Source organism: Microtus ochrogaster, unplaced genomic scaffold (assembly GCF_000317375.1).
Source record: "Microtus ochrogaster isolate Prairie Vole_2 unplaced genomic scaffold, MicOch1.0 UNK121, whole genome shotgun sequence".
Taxonomy (NCBI): Eukaryota; Metazoa; Chordata; class Mammalia; order Rodentia; family Cricetidae; genus Microtus; species Microtus ochrogaster.
In genome coordinates this window covers 44,956-65,773 of record NW_004949219.1, presented here as the reverse complement: position 1 = coordinate 65,773, position 20,818 = coordinate 44,956, and the positions used below count along the sequence as shown (strand labels likewise).

At 39.1% G+C, this 20,818-nt stretch overlaps 1 protein-coding gene across 4 annotated transcripts in view; it reads left to right on the top strand.

The window, feature by feature from the left end:
* The window catches only part of Kdm4d (lysine demethylase 4D), a 29,723-nt gene that overhangs the window by 3,348 nt on the left and 5,557 nt on the right, over window positions 1-20,818 (top strand). Inside the window, exon 2 of one of the 4 annotated variants that reach the window (XR_003376758.1) lies at window positions 11,966-12,268. The exons of the other annotated variants lie outside the window; for them this stretch is intronic. The gene's annotated coding sequence lies outside the window, so the exon portion shown is untranslated. Of the gene's footprint in view, window positions 1-11,965; window positions 12,269-20,818 lie in introns of those variants that run through there. 4 annotated transcript variants of the gene reach the window in all.

The window sequence follows — 20,818 nt, the reverse complement described above, 5'->3', positions numbered from 1 at the left end:
CCTAGAACAGGGAGATAACTGGACAACAGCCTAGAACAGGGAGATAACTGGACAACAACCAGAGAATAGGGAGATAACTGGATACCATTATGGAAGACAAGCAGGCAAAACCTAAGACTTCCTTTGGGCCTTCTTTTGTCTGACTACCACTAGAAGGTTCCATCCTACTTCAAATAATATGATCAAGAAAGTCCCTTAGAGGTGGCCCTGCCAGCTTATCTCACATTTATCATAAACTAACTAAGCTCTTTCTGTCTGCTCTAGTTTATAGTGTAGCCCAGATTAGTTTAGTAACCCCATGGCAGTTCTCCGCCTTAGCCTCCTCTGTGATTTTATTTCAAATTGATTACCACAGAAAAGTAATCCCCCACCCATTCTGCCTACAATCATCTTATCCCCTGCTTGCTCACTTTGTTCCTTGGCAATATTTTTCACATTCCCTTCTCCGTCTACATCCTCTTTCTTTAGAGTAGAAGATCCCATGAGTGTGCAGTTCATGTGTGTGTGTCTGAAGGTAGGAGGTTCATGTCGGTGTCTTCCTCTATTGCCCTTCACCTTTGCTTTTGAAATAGCCTCTCACTAACCTCACGCTGTTGGATTGGTTAGATTGACTAGCCACAAGCCCTGGAGATCCTCCTGTCTTTTCCTTTCCATCCCTGGGCTGACAGGTGTTTTCTGCCACACCTAGCTTTTGTTGGGAATCAAAACTCGGGTCCTCATGCTTGTACAACAAGCACTTTACCAACAGAACCATCTTCCAGGTCCTCTAACAGAAGATCTTTGAATTTGGAAAGATAGGATTCTCTCTAGAAAGATTACTTGCTTGGCTTATCTAACAGGTTACTTTCTCATGTGTCACTAGAGATCAGGTTATCCTCTCTAGTTCCTGGAACTCAGTCCTGTTCCCAAACCTTAGAGACACATGTCCCATCTCATGTCTTATAGATCACACCAGGTTTATATGCACCTTCATTTTTAATAGAGCAAGGGTAGTGCTTTAGTGTGCTTATATGTTCTATGCAATACTTGTGATTGCAAAATTAACTTTTCATGGAGGAGACAATATATGAATTGCAGCTTCAAAGGTTACAGAAAACCGTCTCCAAAGGAATAAAAGAAACCTCAGAAGGACATTTCAGAGTGTATAGTACCTGCTGTTTAGGAGCACAGTTTGATGAAGGCAGAACATTACATGGCTTTAGAATAAACAATTCAAAAATCACTTTGATCTTAAATTTAAGCTGGGTATGGTGACCCATACCTGTGATCCCAGTGATCTGAGACTGAGTCAAGAACCCTGTCTAAACATATTTTTGTCATGAGCTAGGTCTGGATAACACATGTGTTTTAATTTCAGCACCTTGGAAGCAGAGGCTGAAGGATCTTGGAATTTGAGGTCAGTCTGGTCTACATAGTTAGTTCCAGGAGAGACAGGACTACATAAGTAAGTTATTAGGAGATGTGAATGAAGTCAGTAACTGAATGTCAGATTAGAAAGTAAGTTTTGTAAAGTCTTTAACATATACTTAGCTCCACTATGACTGATACACATAATGTAAAAAAGAAATACAAACAACTGAATAAAAACTGCAGAAGAGATTTCAGTCACTATAGAAAGTAAAGCTGGAGAGGTGGTTCTGGGGTTTTAAGAGCAGTTACTGCTCTTGTAGAGTACCCAAGTCCAGTTCTCAGCATCAGTGTCTGGCAGGGCACTCCAGCTCCAGGGCTTTCATCACCTTTTTCTGGCTTCAGTGGGCATACACACACACATACACGCACATACTCACACATAGATGTACAAAATTAAAAACATAATAAGATCTTTTTTAAAAGAAACACAAAATACTCACTTTTCAATGATAACATTACAATATTGTGTTCTCAGCAATTTATTTAAAAAAATATTTGAATGAGATTGAGAAGAACACAGACAGTAGAGGGACATTGGCTTCCCAATACCCTCCCTGGAGAAGCCAAAATATTCCTACAGTGGGCTCCAAAGTTTCTTGTTTATGCCTTTCCGGCTTGCATACCTTCTTGCTTAGTCACAGTTACTTCTCCTATAGGGCCTTTTCTTAGTGTCCATGAAGGGTCTTCCTCACTCAAGTGAGACCAGCCAGCTATGACATCCCAGTTAAGATGGCAGCTGTTCTTTTTTTCATCTAATGTCCTGCACTCTTGTCTCCCATAGTCTGCTCTTCTTTTCTTTTTACAGAGCATGTGTGTGGTTTTGTGTTGTTAAAATCACTGCTGCTCCATCTCCATGCAGAACATGTAGAATGTAAGTTCCATGAGGTCATGCTCAGTGGTCTAGACCAGCCATTTAAAACAAGGACTAACACTATCGTTTGCCCAGTGAGACTTTTCCAAATGAAGTGAGTGAACAGATGAATGAATAAAGCTTACCAGGAAGAAATCCTGTCTGGTGTAAAAGTTGTTTGTTTCATATGTGTCTGTCTTTTTGTGGCATATGTGACATGAACAATTGGACAGTCTACTAGTGCACTAATCCCTAGAAAAAGGCCACTTCTCATCTGTTACCCAAGTCTTGATTTCAGGACTTACACGACCCAGAGAAAACAATTCCTTTCAGGAGATAGTCTCTTAATGTAAACTCATGTGATGGTCAGTCTCCTCTATATATACCATCAAAATTCTAGTTAGTCCCCCCAATCCAGTTATAATTGTTATCAAATGCCTCTCCATTTCGACTAGTTGAATCATTCCCCTACATCTAATAAACCCATCATCTATGAACCTGATAGCTCAAAAAAGGTGAAATTTTTTTGTAAGAAAGAAAATGCATGCACATGACCACCTCCTTATATGTAAGCCAAGGATTAGGGTTTAGGTCTCCGTGTTTGTTCAGCAAACAATCTTGCTGAATCAGCTCTCCAGCCTCCAAATATATTTACTAAATGCCCATGAATGAATTTCTAAGTGAAATTCAATCTTGTCAGCTTTGAACTTATATAGATTTAAATGTTTATATAAACAAATCTTTTCTTTTGTGTTTTTCTTTTGCCCTTGCACTTAATGTATGTGGTGTGTAGCTGTGTGGAATTTGACTGTAAAAATGTACTCTATAAATTTAACAGTTATGTTTCTGTTACAGTGATCTTTACAAATAAAAGTACTACAGCTATTGTTGCAAGTGTGCAGAGGAGTAGAGTGCATTTCCTATGAACCACATCCGCAGGGGGAGAGCTCTCCTTGTGGAATCTCATCATGCCTGATACTGTACAGCATCTCAGTTTCATCAGACCTGGCAGTGCGGTAGTGACCTGTCATTGACATCTTGATCGTGTTTCCTTGATGTCTAATTCATGTTTATTATCTACTTTGACTTCTTTGTGAGGGATTCTTCTATTGAATTGTCTTTTCCTTACAGATTTCTGAGTTCTTAACACTTGAGGTAGTAACTGCTGCTTCTTAAACTGTACATATAACTTCAGACATCTCATTTGGAAATATTTGATACTGACTTTTATAGATGGAAATCTTCCATTTGGGGGAGTTCAATCAATCTTTTTTTTTTTTTGGTAAGTGCATGCTATATTTTAGTTGAGAATTATTTTTCTTTGAAATCATATTGATACTCTTTGTAGGTATCTTCTAAAGGCTTCATAGATCTTTCTTAGACAGCCAGGCATTCATTTTGTCTGTAATGTAATAGTGGTATCTTGACATCTAGTTGAACAATTCTTGTTACCTCTTCCTCTTTTCCAAGATCTCTTTGCCCTTTGTATACTCAGGGGCCAAATGTCAAGTTCTATACACTTGAGGTTTTAACTGGAATAACATTGCATTTGCAAATTTAAAAAGTGGTGTTTATAATGAGTCAGTCTTTAGATTTAGGCACGAAGTATATCTTCTCATTTCTTTAGATCATCTTTGTTTTCTAAAGCATGTCAGTATACTGCTTTTCTGTGTATATTCATATTACTGCTTCAGAAATCTCACAAGCTCTTGCTGGCTTTAGGTGTCATTAATATCTAATGTTATTGTCAATGATATCATTCTTAAATTTGGATCATTTGTAACTGGTATATGTAAATATAGTTGATTTTTGCATATATCTATTTGAAATTTAGAGAACTTGCCAAATTCTTCTATTAATTCAAGTGGTTTACTCTGAATATTTTTACACACATACCATCTGTCAATATGATAATGTGTTTCTTCTTTTTCAGTCTCTTTCCATTCTGCCTTCTCTTTTCCCTTGCCTTGTGTTGGTTAGAACTTCCAGGACAATGTTGAATAAAGATTCTGATCTCAGGTGTCCCTGTTTTTTTCTTTATCTGCAAGATAAGACTTTTACTACTTTTATGTACAATTTTGCTGAAGGTTTGTAATGATATATTTTATGGGATTTTCTTACTATTTGAGAATGCTGAAAAATAATACATTAAAAATTATATATTACACCTGATTTTTATTATGAAATTTTATTATGACATTTTCATATGTGTATATAATGTATTTTGATCATATTCATATCTCTTTCCCTCCTACTGATCCCACTTCCTCTTCCCAACTAATCCCTTTTCTACTTTTATGTCTACTTATTTCCTTATTTTTGTGATCCAGTGAGTTTCCTTAGGGTTGCTTACAGGAGCATGGGCATCTTTCTGGTGGCTGTTCTTCCTCACCCTGGAAGTCATTAATTACCACAGATCTGCAGAAAAGGGTGGGGTCCTGTTAGTCCTTCCTTCTTCTCTGGCAGGATGTTGACAAACCCAGTCTTGTGTAGGTCAAGCACAGGCAACCAGAGCTTTTGAGTTCAAGAGTGCAAAGGCCATGCTTATGCCTGAAGATTATTCTCCAACACTGCCCCTTCCTTAGGCATTTCTGTTCTCCCTGCCACTTCCACTGTGTTCTCTGAACCTTAAGGGGGTGATAGAGGTGTCCCATTTAGGGCTGAGTGTTGAACAGACATTTATTCTCAGCACTTTGACTAGTCACGAGTCTCTGCAGTTACCGCTGGATGCTTCAGAAAGAAGCTCCTCTGGTGAAAGCCTGACAGCGACACTATAAATGTAAACACCATGTTTAGAATGATGACTTTTACTAAATACTTCTGTGTTTGAGATTTCTTTTTAATATGTTACTATGTGTTCAACAGATTTATTTTAGGTTTTACCTAATAATTTATTTATGGACTAAGCCATCTGGACCACAGTGCACATAGTCTTAGGGTCAGCGAGTTCATACTTTATTTAGGATTTTTGTGTCAGTGTCCAAAAGGAATATTAACTGTTTTCCTTTCTCATAATGTCCTCAGGATTTGTATCATAATACAAATTAGGAAGCATACTTTCTGTTCTCTGGATAAATTTGCCCAAGATTGGAATTACATTTTTTTAAAGGGTTGGTAAAATTCCCCAGTAGAGCTATCTTGAATTTGGAAGTTTCTTTCTAAGAGTTTGGCTGATACTTCAATTTCTTTGATGGTTATGAATATAGTTAATTTTCTCTTTTCTTGTGTCTGTTAATATTTTTCTAGCAATCTATCCCCTTAATTTGAAAAATGTATTAGTGTAAAATTGTCCATACTTTTGTTTTATTTTGTTTCCTCTTTGTTTTACTTTCATGTCTCTTACAGCGCTGACCTCCATCTTACTAGAGCTAGTGATCTGTGTCTTTTATTTTCCTTCCTCATCATTCTCACTGGAGATTTTTTTTCAAGTATATTAAAATTCTCAAAAGCTTGTATTTCTCTGTACTCTGTTATTTATTGGTTTTGTATTTCATCAATTCCTGGTATTATTTTTAGTTCTTTTAAATTTTTTTTGAAAATTTATTTCCAGATAGTTGCCTACATAGTTCGTTTAATTTTCTAGCCTCCTGCCTTAACTATTTAAGATTTTCAAATGTTCTTGAATATTACTTGTTAACATACCACAGATTTGAAAGGTGGTATTTTTATTCTCATTTATGTAAAATGGATTTCCTCGTTTAACTTTTTAGTTCATTCTTTTTAAGGGTTAATTTAAAAATATTTTCAATTTTATGAATTTGGGAATTTCTAATATTTTTGTCATTAACATCTGACACTTCATTATTTTGTACTTATAGAACATATTCTGAATATTTTTAATTTTTGCCCTTGTAAAAACTTGCAGCCATACTCTATTGTCATTTTTTTAAAAGTATTTTTAGTACTTGAAAAATGTATTTTGTAGTTTGGGAAAATACAGTTCTGTGTTTCTGTTGCTTTTTAACTTGATATATCAGTAAGATTCTGGCTTATACTGTCATTTTGGGTCCCTTTATATTTAAAATGGTCTTAGATTAGGTGATAAATTATGGGATACAATAGTATTAAAGTCTAAAGCAACTCTTACTACAATCTGCAATGAGTATAGAATTTTTAATAAGTCAGGCAACACTTAACATTTTACTAAAGGATGTGTCTAGTTGTCAAGAATTTGGTTTGTGTCAAGTTCCAAGCAAAGGAGAATAATAACTATGAGCAATAAAAATACGGTAATATATATGAAATATTCTAGACTCAGTGAACAATCAAAACAGAACTAATAAAAATATTTAAGAAGGAAAGTAAAATCAAGAAATAATGAGAAAAGTTTCTATTACACACACACGCACACACACACACCAAATCCTAAGGCATCATAGAATGTAAGGAAACAGATACATTATCTTCATGCTTAAAATATGATTGCTGTATGTCAAGATTGTGTAGTAGGCAAGAATGCTCAGTTAAAGAACATGAAGTCTGGCTGCAGTTTGGTTATTTTGGTGTAATCCTAGTTCACATGAATAGGAATTTACTCTGGAAAGAATGCTCAAGTGTAACTGAATGGAGTCAAATTCTACAAAGAGGATGAGTATGGAAGGTGAGATAGTTGCATGCCAACTCTCAATGTCGAGTGGTATAGAAGTTAAAACAGGGTAGTCACATAGGTATGTACAACTCTCAGTGTCGAGTGGTATAGAAGTTAAAACAGGGTAGTCACATAGGTATGTACAAATAGAGGAGTGGGTGGAAAATTTAGAAATGGTGCCTAGAAAAACAAAGCAAAAGAAAATATCACAACCAAAAATGCAGATTTGTTCTCCCTAAACACAGTGTTTTACTGTGGATGGGGGAAGGAGAAAGGAGAAGAAAGTTCCAGCACAAAAATGGACATGTAGACCAGTGGATCCAGGAAAGAAACAACAAAAACCTTTGACATAAATCCATACTGCTAAGCCCCCTGATTTTTTGACTAAAATGCTGAATTAGTCATTGGAGAAAAGACAGTATCTTCAGCAAAGTGTTGGGAAAACTGGTTTCCACATGCAGAAGAGTAAAATAAACCCTTCTCTCTCATCATCCATAGAAATCAGCTGTAAGAGGATTTCAATGCATAGTGTAAGACCCCAGACTCTAAGAAGACTAGAAAAAAATAAGTAATAATAGGTAATGAGTTTTTGAATAGGAAACAGTAGCTCAGGAAATAGAGGCAATTAGCAGCAAATGGGACTTGAGAAACTGAAAGGGTTCTCTACAGCAAAATTAGTGAACAGCATACAGAATGGGAGCAAATTTTTGCCAGAGCACACAACAGAAGTACTTGGTCATCTGGGAAATGCAAATTAAAGCCACTCAGATTCCATCTTACCCCTGTCATGCTAGCTATCAAGAAAATGACAGATACTGGCGAGCATTTGGAGAAAGAGGGGCCTCATTCACCATTGATGGGAGGACAAATTGATATAGTTACTATGGAAATCAGCATGATTTTCCCTCAGAAACATAAAAATAGAGCTTCCACATGACAGCTAGTCCATCTCTAGACACCAAAAAGACGGAATATCCTACTAAAAAGATAATTGCTCATCTTGTTCATGGCTGCTAGAAAAAGGAATTGCTAGGAAAACAAATCAGTCTACATGTTCATCAATAGATGAATTAAGAATAAGAATGCGGAACATATGCACAATGGGATTTCAACCATAAAGAAAAACGGAGTTAAGTAATCGGCAGGAAAATGGTTAGAACTGAAAAATAATAAGTGAAGCGTCCCGGGTTCAGAAAGGCAAACACTATATGTCCTCATTTGTGGATATTAGCTTCAGGTTTTTGATTTCTGTATATCTACATAGGAGCCGAAGAACAGAGACATCAGAAAACTAGAAAGAAGCCCATGACAATTTGATTGATTCACCTTATTATTGTTGACTTACTAATATTTCCCAAGTTTCATATTAGTAAGTCAACAATAATAAGGTGAATCAATCAAATTGTCAACAATTCAAGAAGCTGCCTAGCAAGTGCACCTGGAGGAAAGGAGAAAGCAACAATTTCTTACAGCGGAAAAGTGCTCTTTAATGAAATCTCAGTCATTTATGCTATATTTTAAACCTCAAAGTTACAATTAATTGTATTAGCATCTGACCATGTAGAGAGACTTTCAGATTCTGGATTGTCTTCTATTGGCTATTGCTGTCCAAATTTACTTCCAGCTGTATTTTCTCTTCTGATTGTCATTGGGAAAAGTAAATATGTAAAAAGGTACATTTGTGGTTTCAAGAAGACAGACCTCTTAAACAAGACATAAAAGGGAGTAATTAATAATGGAAAAAAATTTAATTGTATTTATTTTTTTTCAAAATATGTGTGGCTTATAATTTAAATGGAGTTTGTGGCTTAGAAGTAAGGTATTTGCTACTGGACAACTGACTTAAAAAATCTTTCATAATTCACAGAAATGAAACTTGGGAAATATTAGTAAGTCAACAATAATAAGGTGAATCAATCAAATTGTCAACAATCCAAGAAGCTGCCTAGCAAGTGCACCTGGAGGAAAGGAGAAAGCAAAATGACCTGTTCTGTTGGTGTGTGTTTAGGGTGGCCACCAATAGTCGACACTGACACATGTGTGCAGAGATGTAGTGGAACACAGGCCCCAAAAGCCCTTACAATCAGACTGCCAACAAAACTGTCAGGACAATTCAAGGAGAAAAACCAGTAATCTTAAAAAAACAAAATGGTGCCAGAACAACTGGATATCCAAGTACAAAAGAATGAATTTGGATTCCTACACAAAAATCAATTTCAATTGAGACCATAGACTTTAAAAGATCAACCAAAACAACAAAACCTTAGTAGACAGTACAGCAGATGCTTCATAACCGCTACTGGGCAGTAATGAGTGCCTCAGACACAGCACCAATGGCAGGCCACAATACAAAACATTGGTAGATTGGACTTGATTAAATTGTCAGATTGTGCTGGTCATTGTAGCACATTCCTGTATTCCCAGCAGCTGGCAGACAGCCACATTGTCAGGCCCTGTCTCAAAACACCAACCCAAATGAAAATATCCAAACGTGTGCACTTCAAAAGACATCTCACAATAAAGAAGACCTCTTTCAATTCAGGAATAAAATAAAGCAAAAGGTTTGAACAGATATTTCTCCAAAAGCATGCAGAATGGTCAGGAAGCTTTTGATAAGATCCTCAGTAGGCACTATTGAGTGACTGTTAAAACAGTTTTAACAGTGAATGTTAAAACCAGGATGATCACTCCTGGAATCTCTCTGAAAGAGAAGACAGTAACTCTTGGAGAGGCTGTCTGCATAATTGACACCCTCATAATTGGTGGAAGAAAAAATACTGTTTCTGGAAAACAGTGTAACAACTTTTCAAAATGTTAAATAGAGCTGTTGATTGGTCCAACAATTTTAGGTATCAAGACAGAACTGTCCAAGAATGTTCATAACAGCATTGTTAATAGCCTCAGAGTGAGAACAACCCAGATTTATGTCAACCGTGAATGGATAACTATCTGTACACTGCAAAATATTATTTGGTCATAAAAAGAAGCAAAATATTGGTATGTAATGTAACACAAATTCAAGAATTTGCTGTGTGGAAGAAGCCAGGCACAAAAGACCACATATTCTAGATTTTGCTTACATTAAGTATCAGGAGTAGGCAAATTGAGAAGAGTTGCTTTGTTGTGGGTGGGAATGGGCAATGACTGAAGATGGAAACACATACTTTTTGGGTGATAGACATGTCTTACAATTAATTTACAGGGGTTATTGTACAGCACTACATGTAAAAACACGTCAGCTGCCCAGCATTGAAGTGTATGTTTAAATGTGTAAATTCTGTCTCAATATAAAGAAATGCCTGGAGCAAATGCGAAAGGTGAAGTTATCAATTCTTACAAGCTGGATTGTAGGATTTTGTAATAGATTATCTGGTTTCTATTTGTTTGTTTCAGAGAAGGCTCCACAGTGTAGCCCTGCCTGTCCTGGAACTCACCACTTAGCCTGAGTTACCCTCAATATCATGGTCCTCTTGCCTCTTTTGGAATGTTGAGATTATAACCTCAACTACTACACGTGTGTGTGTGTGTGTGTGTGTGTATCTCCATTAAAAAAATCTGTGCATGATGGTGCATGCCTCTAAACCCAGCACTCAGGAGGTAGAGCCAGGTGGATCTCTGGGTTTGAAGCCAGCCTTGTGTACAGAGAAAATTCCAGGACAGCCAGGGCTACACAGAGAAATCCTGTCTCCAAAACAAAACAAGATAAACAAAAAGCCCCTCAGACACCACAAACTCCTGTGCTCCAGTTATGTGTAGCTGGGCATGATGGCACATGCTTTTATTCCCAACACTTGGGAGGCAGAAGCAGGTGGATCTTTTGAGTTTGAGACCAACCTCATCTACAGAGCAAGTTCCAGGACATCCAGAGAAATCCTGTCTTGAAAGAAAACAAAGAAAACAAAACAAAAACTCCAAACAAAAAACTCTTGGATAGCACAAATTCCTGGCCCCAGTTACTAATTTAAGAATGTTTAGCTAGGCATGGTGGTACACCTTTAACCCCAGTACTTGGGAGGCAGAGGTGTGTGAATCTCTGAGTTCTAGGTCAGCCAGGGATATGTAAACAGACCCTGCCCTGTCTCAAAAAAAGTATAAATTTCAAGTCTTTTCATTAGACTCACCTTTAGATATCTCCAGTGTCCCCATCTCTAAAGGGAATGACTAGGTTTTCCTAGAGCACTCATAGCAAACACAGCAGTTACTTAGTTGGTGCCTGCTTCTCAAACTTGATACAGGGAAACCAGAGAAAAAATGCAGTGCAGAGAGCAAATGAAACCCAAAAGCAAACCAATCCTCTCAAAGAGAAGAGAAAGCCTGCAGCAATTATCTACCGTGAGCATTCACGAACTGGAAAATGATAGGAGATTGGCTAATAACAAAAGAACAAAATGTTGAAAAGAGAAAGGTAATAAAATTAGGGGCTCAGTCATGAGGTGTGGGGTCCAAATGATGGCTTAGGCAAAGATGGAAAGGAGAAACGGAGTGGGAGAGAGCACATGAAAGAAATGACAAGGCTTTTGTTTCACAGCAAAGCAGAACATAATACATAATTTGTGTAAGGCATGCCTAGAGCAATGACTGCTCAGACTCATCATGCACATCTTAACGACAAACTGCAGAAAATAACCAGAGGAACATTCTAAAAGTGAGCACAGGATTGGAACAGAATTTATAAAAGGATTACTGGTTGGTTTTGTATTTTGAGAAGTCAATAAAATGCCTTCAGAATTCTGAAAGGAAAGCAAGAGCATAGAGCAAAGATATTTTTACATATCCAAACTCTAGCAAACAGGAGTGTTATTTATAGCCGCCCAATAACTTTAAAGTTCTTGTTTAATAGTTAAGAAACTTTTGACATGATCCCTTCCTTACTAGAGCTGAGTCTGGAATTCCATACACAGCATCTATTGCCACAAAGATGGTAGACATTGACTTAGCAAGACCTTCTAGATGCATTTTGCCACATATCTTTGTGATAGATGGGGTAAGTTTGCAGAGGTGATGACGACATGAATTCTAGTGGAAAATGACTTTTGCTCAGCATCTTTGGTGCCTTTGGTAAGAGAAGAATTTATGACTACCCAGTGCAGATTGTTGGGTATTCTTCCCGGATGCAGGTTTCAAACCCCTTCTGGAGATCCTTCATCTCTAATGAGTCTCTCAGGACATGACGCCGTGGATGAGCCCTGCTGAAGCAAGTGTGCACACAAGGAAGGAGCCTGAGGGATCTGTCATAGTGGAGTGGTAATCCCTGGATGCAGAGGATGGAAGTGTCAGCTTCAAGCAAACATGGGCCTCCAGGAAGAGAGAAATTTGCTTCAGTAACCAGTTTTCTTTGTGCATTTTGATTTAAATTTCTAGAAATGAATCAGAATGAGTGTGTATAAAACAAAGAAAGGAGAAAATATTAAATTTTTATAAACAAGCAGTAGTGACTTCATTGTTCAATGCACAAATCAGCTGTGGCTAATTTTATGTGCTGAAGATTTAGTACTTTAACCCGAAAGTTTGATAGAGCTAAGAGGGGGAAGGAATAATCTATGTGAGTTGGGAAGATACATCACAAAGTAGATCTTAAAGCTTTTATTGTATGTGTTCATGATAACTAAAATTGAAAAGTTGAAAAGCACAAGAAAAGCAGAAGAAATAGCTAAACTACACAGGAAATTGGCTTCTGGGAACAGGAGTGAAGGAGAGGATATGTGTGGATGAGGGTTATTTCAGTTGGAGGCTGTAAAATTCACTGGAGTTTAAGGCAAAGGGAGATTGTGTTGTATAAGATTTGCAGACTCATTTGGGGAGTGTATCTAAAATTTATAATTCAAAGTAATTTCTTCATTGAGTGGTGTATCTTTGTAAGGAGGGATCTTTGTAGTTGGTACAACTGTTAGCACCTCAGTTCGCATGCCCCAGAAAGTAACTAAGATGAAGTTAGTAATACCATGCCCAGCTTATCATAGGTTACACTGAAGTCATAATGTGCCGCTTACACTGCTGAATTTAAAGGCCAGTTCCTTGTCTTCAGGATTTATGTCACGATATAACCTCTACTGATTCTTCCCGCTATGTATATGTCTTTATACCCATACTTCCTGTATACTCTTGACTTGAATGGCAGCAGAGAAAAGTGGCATTCAGGGGCACAAGCATACAGGAACAGCTAGCCACCTTTCCCCTTTCCCTTTCCTGGCAACTTATGAGGGATGGATCACCAAGGTTTATGGATGGAGACAGGCCCTGTGCCTTCAACAAACAAACACATCTCTAGAATTGATATATTCCTTGCCTTCTGTGACCACTGAAGGTAAACACTGCCTGCCAAGCAGACTACCTTCTGGGAGTTCCCATTTCAGTGCTTAGTAGGCACCTGCTAAATAGTAACCATGGGTTATGGAGGACAGAACTTCACCCAGACCTTGGACTAGTAGAGAAATATTTCATGCAGCAAAGTCTTAGTTTGGCTTGGAATGCAGGACTTGAGACTTTGGGGAAGGGAGAAAGAAGTGAAGTGAGAGAGGAGGAGACCATGGAGTCAGGGATGATGGCCAGGAGTATTTGACATAAACCAGTGACTCAGACAGAGACACATACATCAGTGCATCTGGGTTGGGGAGACATGAAGACAGGAATTTAAGTGTTACCATTTTTTTTATTTTACCAAACCACCTCGAAGTGACAATAACAGGATTTGTATTTTGACAAACTTACAAAGGAACTAAGACATAACACAGATAAGATAGCCGATAGTGACAACATGTGGACATTTGAAATGAGATGGAGAAATACATGCTGATTTGTAAAGTCCTGCAGAAGAGTCCTCACCTCAATTATCAGGAGAGTCAAGCAACACAGCTCTCTTTACAGGACCTGAGGGCATAACTATGCCATTGTAGAAGGCACCTCTAGAAATGAGACTTTTTCTCTGAGATCTAGGACATTGTCAGTCAGAGCAGAAGGCTACAGCTTATGTTCTACACAGGAGAAAAGCTAGTTTCTGAACCGGAGTATGCAAAGTTAGGGGAATTTCTACAAGTCAGATAATGGAAGATGCTAGACCTGTTGCCTCCAGGAGAGAAGTTGGGAGACCCTTCATTGCTGAATATGGCCAGCCTAGAGGAAACAAGCAGGCAAGAACTGTTGGGTATGAGCCCACGTGCCCCCAAGTTTCCAGGCAGCTTTCCTGCTCTGGAACTAACCAAGGACTGTGAGGTGTTTGAGGACGATTTTTTTTTTCATAATACTTTTTAAAAAAAAAAAAAATCTTATTTTACATACCAATCCCAGTCCCCTCTCCCTCCAGTCCTCCTGCTTCACCCCCATCCACTCTTCAGAGAGAATGAGGCCTCCCATGGGGAGTCAACAAAGTCTGTCACATCACTTGAGGCAGGACCAAGGCCCTCCTCCCTATATCTAGACTGAGCAAGGTAGCTTCCATAGGAAATAGGCACCAAAGGGCCAGATCATGCACAAGGGATAAATATTGGTTCCATTGCTAGTGGCCCCACAAACTACCCATGCCACATAACTGCCGCCCACATTCAGAGGGGTCAGCTGTTTCTATGGGTATCCCCATCATGGTTTTGGCCCCTTTGCTCATATCGCTCCTCCCTCTGTAACTGGACTCCAGGAATTTGGCCGGTGCTTAGCTATGAATCTCCCCGTCTGCTTCCATCTGCATCTGCTTGTTGAATGTTCTATAATGATAAGGTAGTCATCAATCTGATTGCAGGGAAAGGGCAGTTAAGGTGCCTTCTCCACTATTGCTTAGATTCTCAGCTGGGTCATCCTTGTGGTTTCCTGGGAGTTTTCCTAGTGCCTGGTTTCTCGCTAACCCCACCATGGTTCTCTTTCAAGGTATTGCTTCCTTTGCTCTCCCTCTCTGTCCTTTTCCCAACTTGATCTTCTAAAATCTAAATGTTCTCCTCCCACTGCCCTTCACCTCTCCCCACCTTCTCCCCCCTCCTTCTCCCCCATACCGTCAATTTACTAAGGAGATCTTGTTTACTTTTCCTTGCAGGGGGGAAGCCATGTAGTCTCCCTTAGGGTTCTCTTTGTTACCTAACTTTTCTGGGGTTGTGAACTATAGGCTGGTTATTATTTGTTTTATGTCTAATATCCACTTATGAGTGAGTACATACCATGTTTTTCATTCTGTGTCTGGGTTACCTCACTCAGGATGCTTTTTTTCTAGTTCCACCCATTTACCTGCAAGTTTCAAGATGTCATTGTTTTTTTTTTTATTGCTGAGTAGTACTCCATTATACCAATGTACCACATTTTCTTTATCCATTCTTTGGTTGAGGGGCATCTAGGTTGTTTCTAGGTTCCAGCTATTATGAATAATGCTGCTATGAACATAGTTGAGCAAATGTCTTTGTGGTATGGATCTGCATCCTTTGTGTGAATGCTTAAGAGTGGTATTGCTGGGTCTTGAGGTAGATTAACTCCCAGTTTTTTGAGAAACTGCCATACTGATTTCCAAAGTGGCTGTAAAAGTTTGCACTCCCACCAGCAATGGAGGAGTGTTCTCCTTACTCTGCATCCTCTCCAGCGTAAGCTATCATTAGTGTTTTTGATCTTAGCCATTCTGACTGATGTAAGAGGGTATCTCAAAGTCGTTTTGACTTACATTTCCCTGATGGCTAAGGATGTTGAGCAGTTTCTTAAGTGCCTTTTGGCCATTAGAGATTCCTCTGTTGAGAATTCTCTTTTTAGATCTGTACCCCATTTTAAAAATTGGATTATTTGCTATCTGGATATCTAGTTTCTTGAGTTCTTTGTATATTTTGGAGATCAGCCTTGAGAATGATTTAAATATGCATGTAAGAAACCAAAACCAAGATATAAGCACCCTCTTCAAAGAGACTGTATCAAGGAGCAAAACTCTAAAAACCGTTGGCATTTTAGCGTTTTTAAGAGATAAACGTGTCTGCAAAGCAAGATCAATAGGAAAAGGGGAATTCACAGAAGCAATAAAAACCAAGACAACAGGAATGACCTATTGCAAATCAAAAGTTTAACAAAAGAAAACTATAAGAAGATAAGAAAAAAATCTCAGAAGATGCAGAATAGCAATTAAAGAAAACTAGAGAACTGGGAGAAATAAAAAGACATCCCAGGGCTCAGCCCACAGGCATTCCTGCGTCAGTTAGCAGATGATGCCCAGAGGAGGAAAGCAGGCCAAGTCATCAGAGAAGAAACTCGAAAACTTCATTAAGATAACCTGGGTTGTCAGGCTAGTCAAGTTTAAGGACATTGGGAGAGAATCTCCTCTGGAGCAAAGGGGAGAGCCAGACTAAATGAAACCACTACAGCAGCACAGATAGTTCATCCATAAAGAACACGGAGTCAGCTATACCAGGACCCAAAAAACAGTCTTTTTTTTTTTTTTAAAAATTCTTTTTTTTATTGAGAAAAGGAAAAAAAAAAAACAAGTTTCCACCTCCTCCCACCCTCCCATTTCCTTCCTCCTCCTCCCACCTTTTCCCCCCTCCTCCTTCCCTTTCCCCCCCCCCCCCACTTCTCTCCCCCTCCCTCTTCAGTCCAATGGGCAGTCAGGGTTCCCTGCCCTGTGGTAAGTCCTAGGTCCTCCCCCCTCCGTCCATATTTAGGAAGGTGAACATGCAAACTGGCTAGGCTCCCACAAAGCCAGCACATTAAGTAGGATCAAAACCCCGTGCCATTGTCCTTAGCTTCTCATCAGCCTCATTGTTCGCCATGTTCAGAGAGACCAGTTATATCCCATGCTTTTTCCGTCACAGTCCAGCTGGCCTTGGTGAGCTCCCAATAGATCAGCTCCACTGTCTTAATGGGTGGGTGCACCCCTCGTGGTCCCGACTTCTTTGCTCATGTTCTCCCTCCTTCTGCTCCTCATTGGGACCTTGAGAGCTCAGTCCAGTGCTCCAGTGTGGGTCTCTGTCTCTATCGCCATCCATCACCAGATGAAGGTTCTATGATGATATGCAAGATATTCGTCAGTATTGCTATAGGATAGGGTCATTTCAGGTTCTTTATCCTCAGCTGTCCAAGGAACTAACTGGGGACCTCGGCTTGGGCTCCTGGGAGCCACTCTAGGTTCAAGTCTCTTGCCAACCCTAAAGTGGCTCCCTTAACTAAGAATTGTGCTTCCGTGCTCCCCTATCCAACCTTCCTTTATCCCAATCCTCCTTTTTCCCAAAGTTCCCCCCATCCTCCCCTTCTCCCTTATCTCTCCCCATTTCCCCTTACCCCTCTCCCACCCCACCCCCAAGATCCCAATTTTCTCCCAGGCAATTTTGTCTACTTCCCATAGCCAAGAGGATAACTATGAGTTTTTCCTTTGGTTCACCTTCTTACTTAGCTTCTTTAGGATCACCAATTGTAGACTCCGTGACCCTTATTTATGGCTAGAAACCAATTACGAGTGAGTACATCCCATATTCATCTTTTTGGGTCTGGGTTACCTCACTCAGGATAGTTTTTTTTCTATTTCCATCCATTTGCATGCAAAATTCGAGAAGTCATTGTTTTTTACCGCAGCGTAGTACTCTAATGTGTAGATGTTCCACACTTTCTTCATCCATTCTTCCATTGAAGGGCATCTAGGTTGTTTCCAGGTTCTGGCTATTACAAATAATACTGCTATGAACATAGTTGAACAAATTCTCTTGTCATATGATGGGGCATCTCTTGGGTATATTCCCAGAAGTGGTATTGCTGGGTCCAGGGGTAGGTTGATCCCGAATTTCCTGAGAAACTGAAACACTGATTTCCAAAGTGGTTGCACAAGATTGCATTCCCACCAGCAATGGATGAGGGTACAGCCTCTCCAGCAAAGGCTATCATTGGAGTTTTTTATTTTAGCCATTCTGACAGGTGTAAGATGATATCTCAAAGTTGTTTTGATTTGCATTTCCCTGATCGCTAAGGAGGTTGAACATGACCTTAAGTGTCTTTTGGCCATTTGAACTTCCTCTGCTGAGAATTCTCTGTTCATTTCAGTGCCCCATTTTTTAATTGGGTTAATTAGCATTTTAAAGTCTAGTTTCCTGAGTTCTCTATATATTTTGGAGATCAGACCTTTGTCTGTTGCGGGGTTGGTAAACCCCAGTCCGTAGGTTGCCTTTTTGTCTTGGTGACAGTGTCCTTTGCTTTACAGAAGCTTCTCAGTTTTAGTAGGTCCCATTTATTCAATGTTGCCCTTAATGTCTGTGCTGCTGGGGTTACACATAGGAAGCGATCTCCTGTGCCCATCTGTTGTAGGGTACTTCCCACTTTCTCTTCTATTAGGTTCAATGTGTTCTGACTGATAGTGAGGTCTTTAATCCATTTGGACTTGAGTTTTGTGCATGGTGATAGATATGGGTCTATTTTCATTCTTCTACAGGTTGACATCCAGTTATGCCAGCACCATTTGTTGAAGATGCTTTCTTTCTTCCATTGTATACTTTTGGCTCCTTTATCAAAGATGAGGTGTTCATAGGTTTGTGGGTTAAAATTCGGGTCTTCTATACGATTCCATTGGTCGACTTCTCTGTTTTTATGCCAGTAACACACTGTTCCCAAAAAACAGTCTTAAGGATTAAGCCCCAGGATAGAATTAGTATCACATAAAAAGAAAAAAATTAAGGCAATGCTTCCATGTGTTTACATGGGGCAGTATATACAATATAAAATATTAAATATACACTCATTATTTTAACTTCATTGGAATTAAAGAAATATAAGAAATATGCCAAATAGGCAGAACTGTTAATACATCTAACAAAGTGAGCATGTTTAAGTTATATGTAAAATGTTCATATAAATAGGTCTGCTAGCACCACTTTTAGCAAAAAATGGACAAAAGAATGAGGTAATAAGATGAGATCCAAAGGTCAACATTAGTGAAAAGTTTTTATATCCAGGGTGATCCAAGAAACATAAATTATAACTTGTTACATTTCACCAAGTAGTGAAAGGCTTAAAAAATAAATTTGCAAAAAAATTTGCAACATTGGGGAATGATCATTTCTTACAGAAAAGCTTTGGCACTATGTGCTAAAAAATCTTAAAAATAATGCTACAAGGATGTCATTTCATCGACAAATATGTGTTCTGAGGAGCTTCAATATTTTACTGGATGTGCTGTTTCAGGTACTTGGAACTGAGGTTAATAGTTGCATGTGATTGGTAATAATTGTGGATTGTGAATAAATAACTGTCCAGTGAGAGAAGAGATGAGTCATTCATTTCTACATAACATTTTCAGCTATGGAATAAGTAAACGGTCAAGAAAGGTGATGCTGTCTAAAGAAACGGTGGCTAATATCTGAGGCATAGTACCAGCAATCCAGTAATCCCATTTAAAGCAATAGATGTGGGACAAGTAAAGAACATGAAAGACAAAGGTTTTCCTCCTACAATCTGTGCTATGACTGTAGCAGAACAGGTTATCAATACTTCATTTTCTATCTTCTCTCCTTTAAAACACCCATCCACCTACCCACCCCCACCACAATGTAGGCACTATTGTTTTTTACTTAAGTTTACTCAGTGTGGAGGGTTCCAGGGAAGATTGCCATAGTGTGCATGTGTGGCGACTAGGGGACAACTTTGGGCTCTCCCCTTCACCAGGTGGGTCCTGGAGATGGAGCACAGGTCTGTGCAGCAGGTGCCTTGCCCTCTGAGCAATCTGGCTGACTGAAGGCATTATTTCAAAAAATGTGGAGCAACGACTTTTTAATTTCCAGAAATCCTAAAGTTAAGATGTCAATTATGTTTTTAACACAGATGAGATCAAATACTTTCCTTCAGGTGTCAGAACCATCCAGTCTCTTTGGTGAAGACTGTAACCATGAGTGCATGACCAGATAGTCTGCTGTGACAGGTGTTCTCTACTGGTCCTGCATGACCAGATAGTCTGCTGTGACAGGTGTTCTCTTCAGGTGTCAGAACCATCCAGTCTCTTTGGTGAAGACTGTAACCATGACTGCATGACCAGATAGTCTGCTGTGACAGGTGTTCTCTACTGGTCCTGTGGGCTCTACTTCAGAGAAGCCAGAGGCCAGGTTCACTGTAAAGGGGACCGTTTTAGATTTGATACTGAAGGATTGCTGCAACTATCATTGGCAGATTCTAGGCAATTCTTTCGTGAGCATAGACTAAACTTGCAAAAGCAGATTATTGCCTTGGGATATACAGAATTTTAAGACTATATAGAGGGACACATCGCCTTACTCTTTCTAGAACCCTTATAAATGTAGTTTAGAAAAATCTACAAGCCTAGCTTAAAGCATATTCAATTCAAAATTCAGTTAGATATTGGTACTCGTGTTACTAGCAAGCATTTTTATTATATCTTAGAGAAAAGATCCTCAGTGTGGTATTTAAGTCTCCTTTCAAATTACCTCACCTTTTCAGACCATGTTTTCAGACTAATGAAATATTTGCCTATACATTTAAAACTGATTGTGTGTATATGTATGTATATATATCAAAGTAATTTATAAAATTGTTGAATTGTGTGTGTGTGTGTGTGTGTGTGCATGTATGTCTGTTGCATGCCTGGGTGTGACACATGTGTGTGCACTTGTTCTTATGTGCCTATGTGGAAGGTCAGAAGTTCATCTCAGGTGTCTCTCCATCTGGTTTTTTGAGAGAGAGTCTCTCACTGACCCAGAGTTGGTTGTTTAGATTAGACTAGCCCTCCCACCACCTGCGTGTCTCTGCCCCTCCTCAGCTCTAGGGTTGTAGACAAAGCACCATGTCTGACTTGTGCATGGGTACAGAGGATCAAGACTCTGTTTGCACAGCAAGGACTTTACCCATGGAACAATCTCTAGTCACATAGATGACTTTTAAGATGAAAACTTTGGAGTAAGATGGGAGATTGTCACATGATGCATGCATGGAGTATGGGTAGTAGGTGGGAGATTGTCACATGATGCATGGAGTGTGGGTAGTAGGTGGGAGATTGTCACATGATGCATGGAGTGTGGGTAGTAGGTGGG